A 7438-nucleotide genomic window follows, 5' to 3' on the forward strand; every position below is an offset into this window, starting at 1 on the left:
CGGAGGGAGTACACATACGAAGCAAAATGAGTGAATCTACACTCTAAAATATGCCCGTTTGAAATTTGTAAAAAGATAAATATTTAGGAATGAAGGAGTATAATTTTGTGCATGGCACATGGACCCGGATGATGAAGAGGCTTCTGGCAATGCTATCAAGCTTCCATCATTTGTTTACATAATTGACGTACTATACAAATAATTTTCCAGCGACATGAAATTGTATAATGGTGTGAGCTTTCAGCTTTTGTTTCGCGTGTCTTGCCATCGATGCTCTTTCGGAAACAATAAAAAACTAACTTCCTTGCTAATGCATGTCAATTATTAGCAGATCAGAGCTAATAATTACATCACAACTGAAGACACAGTTGTGAGAAGGTGTTAAATTAAAATTGATCCATGCTTTCATTGGCAGCAACGTCCCCCCAGCTCTGTCTAAATCAACAAGGCATGTTGGGGAAAAAAGTAGCTGTCTGGAGCATGCAACATTCCGATCATTTTGTGCAGTTCCACTAAAATAGAGCTGAGCGTCCCTGTTCCAAAGATATTAAGTGTGATTACGATAATAGAGGACTGCTGATGAAACAATAAACACACAAATAGAAGCTGGTCACCTTTGCAGTCTCTCTTAAGACTAACTAGTTGGAGAAGATTAGGCTCGGAGTTGGATGAGGAGGATAGAGCAAAACCAATCTCTCTTTGTGCAGTCACACTGAAATCTAGAGATGTTGCCCGTGTGACATTTTAGTACAACTGCACAAAACACTCTTAAGAAAAAAGTGATTTGTGCAGTTCACCAAAAGGTCGCAATAGCAACGAGTAGAAAGGAAACAATTACTGGCCAATAACAGTTGATGACACATGCAATGACAAAAAAAGAAGCATATTCCTTGTCCTAAGGGAAGATAACAACACGGTTGTGTTTGTCTAAAACGGTGTAAGGACGAAAATGCAATATGGAAAGTACGCCGGACGAGCTATGTTTTGGGCAAAGAACTATGGAAGATCCACATGCAGCGACGTGGGAAGACGGGCAGTGGAGCAACGCCGGAGGGGATACCTGGAGGTCGTCGGGATGTAACTAGGTGAGCGGCGGCGGGCGGAATCTGCGAGCAGGTGGCGTAGGCCCTGCCGCGCCGGAGCTTGGTCAGAGAGAACGGCATGTACCGCAGATCGGGACGTGCTGCCTCGGCGCCGTCAAACGGAGAAACGATGCACTTCCTCCCTTTCCCCCGGCGGACGGGATGCGGCCGGATCAGTGACCAACGGTGAGAGAGAGAGAGGCCACCGCACTCCCTTTCCCCTGGCGGACAGGATGCGACCGGATCAGTGACCAACGGTGAGAGAGAGAGAGGCCACCGCAGCCTTGTGTGAGATACTCTGAAGAGCGACAAACCAGGCAGGCAGGCTCCATTGTATATAGTGAGCGGACTACCTTTTTCTCCATAAAAACGTTTTATATTCTGTGTACGTGCCATTGAGCGCTATAACTTTATTTAAAAATAACGCGGCAACGCGTCAAGTCGAACTTTGTTTCGTGCACGCGTGGTACACGACCTCCCTAGGTAAATAACCGCTACGGGCATTCAAATTAGCACGAGGGCTGCCATTTCGTAAAGAAATGAGCTCCACCGTGTACCCGCGCGGGTGTGGCTGGGCACGAAGCGTGAGTACGTGCACGGTGCACCTATTCTCTTCTTGTATACGTACACCACCTACGTGGGGTTGTGTGAGAGAGATACAAACCTAGAGAGATATAGTGTGTGGGTTCTTGAGAGTTTTTTTGGAGGGGGGTCAATCAAAAAATGTAACATATGCAATGTGTGTGAAATAGAGTCCTGGATATAACATATATATATAGAGGGGGCGATCCACGAGAAGAGAGTGGAGGTATCATCGGCTTGAGGTGTCCATAGAATCGAAGAGAGGGATGATGTGTGTGTGTGTGTGTGCGTGCGCGATCGATAAAGAGTGCCATCGAATTTGTGTGTGCCCACGTCAAAGATATAGAGTGGCTGGCCTACTGGAACGTGAGATGGGACATGTGCAGTTTGTCTCTGTGGCATGGATACCTACCTGCAGCGCTCGACTATCGGTGTGTGGTGGGGGAAGAGGGAGGCCCAATTAACTATAGAGGTACAATGGCTGGTATATGTGTGGAGGAGGAGAGAGGCCTACCTCATGTATTAAGGAGATCGATCTGCCTCATGTATTAAGGGAGATCGATCGGCATCCATGCATATGTGCAGGAGAGGAATAAGGTTGAGAGAGAGACAGAGCTAGAGTGTTGGAGGGGGTGGTAGTGGAGTTGCTTCTAACAAATGGTGGGATAGGCTTGCTAGACAAACGGAGGGCACGCCCGCAATATCAATAAGAGAGGAGATGGCTGCTTGTTGTCTGTGCACATGCGTGTGAGAGATGGGTCAGGAGGCATGCACGAATGATGAGGGGGGACGATATGGCTGTGGTAAGCAGACGTAACTACATAGGAAGATCAATCGCCCTTTGTTAGAGAAAGGAGAGACATAACTTGTGAGGTACGTCGATCGATGGGGGGTAGTTAAAGTCGATCTAGGTATATGTTGGGAGATCGATCGGTATACATGCATGTGTGTGTTAGAAGCAAATGAGGCACGAGGAGAAGGATAGAGAGAGAGGGATGCGTGTAGGAGGTGGTACGAGAGGCATACTATATCGAGGGGGGAGGAGTGTGCGAGTATGAGAACGATGAAAAGAGTGGTGGGAGTGAGGCATGGACGGTGACAAGAGAAGAGGGGAACCTTGTGTTTGTGCTAGGCACACCTGGCTAGAGAGGCATATCGATCGATGTGTGCCGTAAAGGAGCTGGGGGGCCTACACACACCGTGGGTGAACGACCTAAAGTGAAAAGACGAATTTGCGCGATGGAGCTAGAGAATGCTGAGGGAGGGTGAGAGGGATGCGGGCGTGTGCATGCACAAGAGAAAGTTAGCGCTAGCTACAAAGATAAGAGGGTTGTGTGGGTGTAAAAGATGAATAGAGATCATATATACTTCATTATAAAAAGCAAATTCGGATATTTGAAGAATTTATCATAGTGTTTCAAACCGACGCATGTGTGAATATATATAACGGTGATACACATGGTGTGGTCATGAACATGTTATACTACATTTAATATATTTTATCTCTACTCTTATAAAAAACGGAGTTGTTGATGATGGTGTGTCTGCCATCCTGCATTATAGGCCGTCCGATTTATATCTGGTGGATAGCAAGGAAACTATGATGGTTGAAGTTGGCAACAATCATGATTGTAGATTCTTATTGAAATAGAGAAACGAATTCAAATTTAGTTTGAATTGCAGCGGTAGTATAGACATTTGGAATGCACTAAAATGTTGGTATGAGTAGGTTACATGCATTATACAGCAAGCGAAAAAAATTAATCGGACATAACATGGATTCATACTCCCTCCTTCCATCTATATAGGGCGTAATGAGATTTTTAAGACCGCCTTTGACTATTGACAAGATTAATAGTACATGACATGCACAATGTGAAAATTATATCATTGAAAGAACCTTTCACAGACGAATTTAACGGTGTGCTTTGTGTAAGTTGCATGTCATATATCATTGCTCTAATATTTGGTCAAAGTTAGCATCGAAAAACGCATTAGGCCCTATATAGATGGAAGGAGGGAGTAGCTTTGAATAGCATTTGTATAGTAAAACGGGGCAAGACTCTCTCTTTGTGTGGTGTGAATAGTTTTATTTTTTCGTTTTCTTTTTGGTTGAGGGAAGTGCGAATTGATTTGGTACGTACAAGTATAATATTACTACATGTTAGGCTTGTCCCTAAAATTCAACCCGCATCTTGTTATATCCCGAAAATTCAGATATCGTGCTCCCAAAACTGGCGCCTTCACAACCCGCGCCTTGCTATCCCGAAATTACAATGCGCGAGAAAACTCCCTCCAGCTGCCAAATCCCGACACGTGAAATCCCCCTTCTAACCCTGAGCCGAAAGGGCCGCTAGTTCAAATCGGTGGGGGGTACTTTTGTAAAACACCCTACATTTTGGACAAGCGCGTCCCTAAGTCATGCTTCACCCCTCCCATCGCCCCCTTTTCGCCATTCGAAATCCCAGGCCGCCATAACCTCTCCGCTCCAGCCGCGAAACCCCACCCTCCTCCGTCAGCCACGTCACCGCTGCCCAGCCGGAGCCTCTTCCCCGATGATGTCGTCCACCGCAACAGCTCGACGTCCCTCGTCCACCTCCCCGGATGAGGATCCGTCGTCCATCTCGCCGTCCCGCCGGTTCAGCCGCCCCGTCCTCCACCTCCAAGGAGCTGCTCCGATGATCGCCTCGTCTATCGCGGCTGCTCCATCCCCACAGCGCCGCCTTAACCTGCTCCACCGGAACCGCAGCATCCTCACCGACTCCTTGGACGAAGCCGAGGCCTACTCGGCGCCACCAAAGAGGTTGTACACTCATCTCATCGCACCTTCTCCTTAACTCGACCTCCCGGCACCGACGGTGCTCCATCCCGCACCCCCATGGAGCGGCTACCTTGAAGCCGGCGCCACGGGCGACATCTCCATGGCGGCTCTCCCCCAGTGCGAGGCCCCTTCGGCGGCGGCGGCCATACCAGCCGGATCTGCTGCTGCTGCTCCGGCTCTCGCTCGCTCGCACTGCTGCTGCTGCTCCGGCTCTGACTCGATCGCTCGCTCGCCCAACTGATGCTGCTGCTCTCCCCCTCGCTCGTGCTGCTGCTCTGCTCCGATTAAGCCACACTTCAGTCGACTGAATCGACTTTTGGGTCAGTCAATTTTCAGGGGTTGGGGGGGCTCGCCGGAGTTAAGGAAGAACCACCCGCAGCGGGGACGGGGGCTCGCCGGAGAGGTACCCCACTATCTATCTTAGGGTTCAGGGTGTGGGCGGGGGGCCTAGAGGGCTGGCCGGGGCGGTGGTGGCGAGTTGTTTCGGGGCGGCGAGGTGGCGCTAGGGCCGGCGGTTCGGTCGGCGGTGGCTGGCGGCTCAGGGGGGTGCAGGTTGAAGATGAACTGCAGGCCCTCCCTAAACTACATGACAAGTGCCTCTCTGCTACCATTGCGTTCAGTTTCGACAGTAGCATTCAGATTCCATAGTAAATTTCAGTTTCGATAGTTAAGTTCAGAGTCAACAGTTTTTACCTCATCTGTTTTAGTCAGGTGGTTTTTGGTGATGTTAATTTTACATCCATTTTACATCATCTATTGGAGATGCTATTAGAATCCCACTTGAGATTGACGATGTATGTCTTGTGCTGCTTCAGCCTTGACGTCTTACGGCTCACCGGAGATGCTCCAACGACAGAACGATCCATCACAACAGAGCAGTGCCCTGGATGCCGTCTACAGATTCCTCAGATCTTCCTCCACACCTCCGACAGCCACCTCTACCTCAACTGCTTCAGCGACCAACCCAATGATGCTGAGGTCAACACGGCTACGGCAAAGAGGTTGTACACTTGTTGCATCACTTATTACTATACATTCACGTCGATCCATTAGGGCTATTTTGGTTCAACGGAAAAACGTCGATCCACTGGTTGTTACCATCACTCTAAATTTCTGCATGCTCTCCTTACATAATCTCACCATATTTTTTTCGTATGCATGTCAGATATTGTACACAGTCATGCTGAACATGTAGAGAAAAAGAGAAGAGTTTTGCGCGGCAATACAATGTCATGCAGACATCGCTCCATGGTGGGTTCAATGGCAAACCCTCCCCACCCCTCTCCAGATTGTAATCCAGAGGAAGATATCTGTTCCGAGGCGGATTCAGACGCCGCTGACCACTCCTATTTACCCCCCAAGGTGTTTGCTCTACCTTAGCATGATGATGTTAGTCATATCATGCATATGTTGCCTTGCAGTGCCTACTTTTGACATTATATATGTCATCTGCTTAGTTTAGACATGTTCTGTAATGCCACCTGTTTAGTTTCTATATCATATATGGGAATTATGCAGTCTCATGTCTTTTAGCCAGCCATAATATATGTGAAATGTGCAATGCCATCCTGTTTAACCAGGCATCATATATTTGAATGATATCTTGCCCATCCTTTTCTTCATTACATTTCCATTTGTCGACAATGTTTGTACATTAAACTACTCTTCCTGTGAATCAGCCATTTGGGTGGGAGATGGAAAAATCTGGAGTGAAAACAAGGCCTTCAGAGCAGACAGTGCTACTTGTCGAAGCAGATCTCTTGTTAGGTCCCGATAGCTCCTCAGAGATGGATTCAGAGACAGATGACCATGTTGGGGAACGTAGCAGAAATTCAAAATTTTCTACGCATCACCAAGATCAATCTATGGAGTAATCTAGCAACGAGGGGAAGGGGAGTGCATCTACATACCCTTGTAGATCGCGATGCGGAAGCGTTGCAAGAAGGCGGATGAAGGAGTCGTACTCGTAGCGATTCAGATCGCGGTTGATTCTGATCTAAGCACCGAAGAACGGTGCCTCCGCGTTCAACACACGTGCAGCCCGGTGACGTCTCCCACGCCTTGATCCAGCAAGGAGAGAGGGAGAGGTTGGGGAAGACTCCATCCAGCAGCAACACGACGGCGTGGTGGTGATGGAGGAGCGTGGCAATCCCGCAGGGCTTCGCCAAGCACCGCGGGAGAGGAGGAGGAAGAAGAGGGGTAGGGCTGCACCGAAAGAGAGACGTTCTCCTGTCTTGGGCAGCCCCAAACCTCAACTATATATAGGGGAGGGGGAGGGCTGCGCCCCCCATCTAGGGTTTCCCCCCCAAGGGGTGCGGCCAGCCCTAGATGGGGCTTGGGGGCGGCCAAAGGGGGGAGGAGTGCCTCCCAAGTCAAGTGGAGGCCCTCCCCCTTAGGGTTTCCCCTCTCCCATGCGCATGGGCCTTGGGGGGGCTGGTGCCCCTGGCCCATTAAGGCTAGGGCGCCCCCTTACAGCCCATGCTGCTGTATTGGACGTGGTGGAACATTTTCCGGACCTCCGGACCCCTCCGGAATCCTCCGGAACCTTCTGGAAGCTTCCCGGTACAATACCGAAAAACCCGAACTTTTCCCGGAACCCGAACAACAACTTTCCATATATAAATCTTTACCTCCGGACCATTCCGGAACTCCTCGTGACGTCCGGGATCTCATGCGGGACTCCGAACAACATTCGGTAACCACGTACATACTTTCCCTATAACCCTAGCGTCATCGAACCTTAAGTGTGTAGACCCTACGGGTTCGGGAACCATGCAGACATGACCGAGACGTTCTCCGGTCAATAACCAACAGCGGGATCTGGATACCCATGTTGGCTCCCACATGTTCCACGATGATCTCATCGGATGAACCACGATGTCGGGGATTCAATCAATCCCGTATGCAATTCCCTTTGTCCATCGGTATGTTACTTGCCCGAGATTCGATCGTC

Source organism: Aegilops tauschii, chromosome 3 (assembly GCF_002575655.3).
Source record: "Aegilops tauschii subsp. strangulata cultivar AL8/78 chromosome 3, Aet v6.0, whole genome shotgun sequence".
NCBI classification, from domain to species: domain Eukaryota; kingdom Viridiplantae; phylum Streptophyta; class Magnoliopsida; order Poales; family Poaceae; genus Aegilops; species Aegilops tauschii.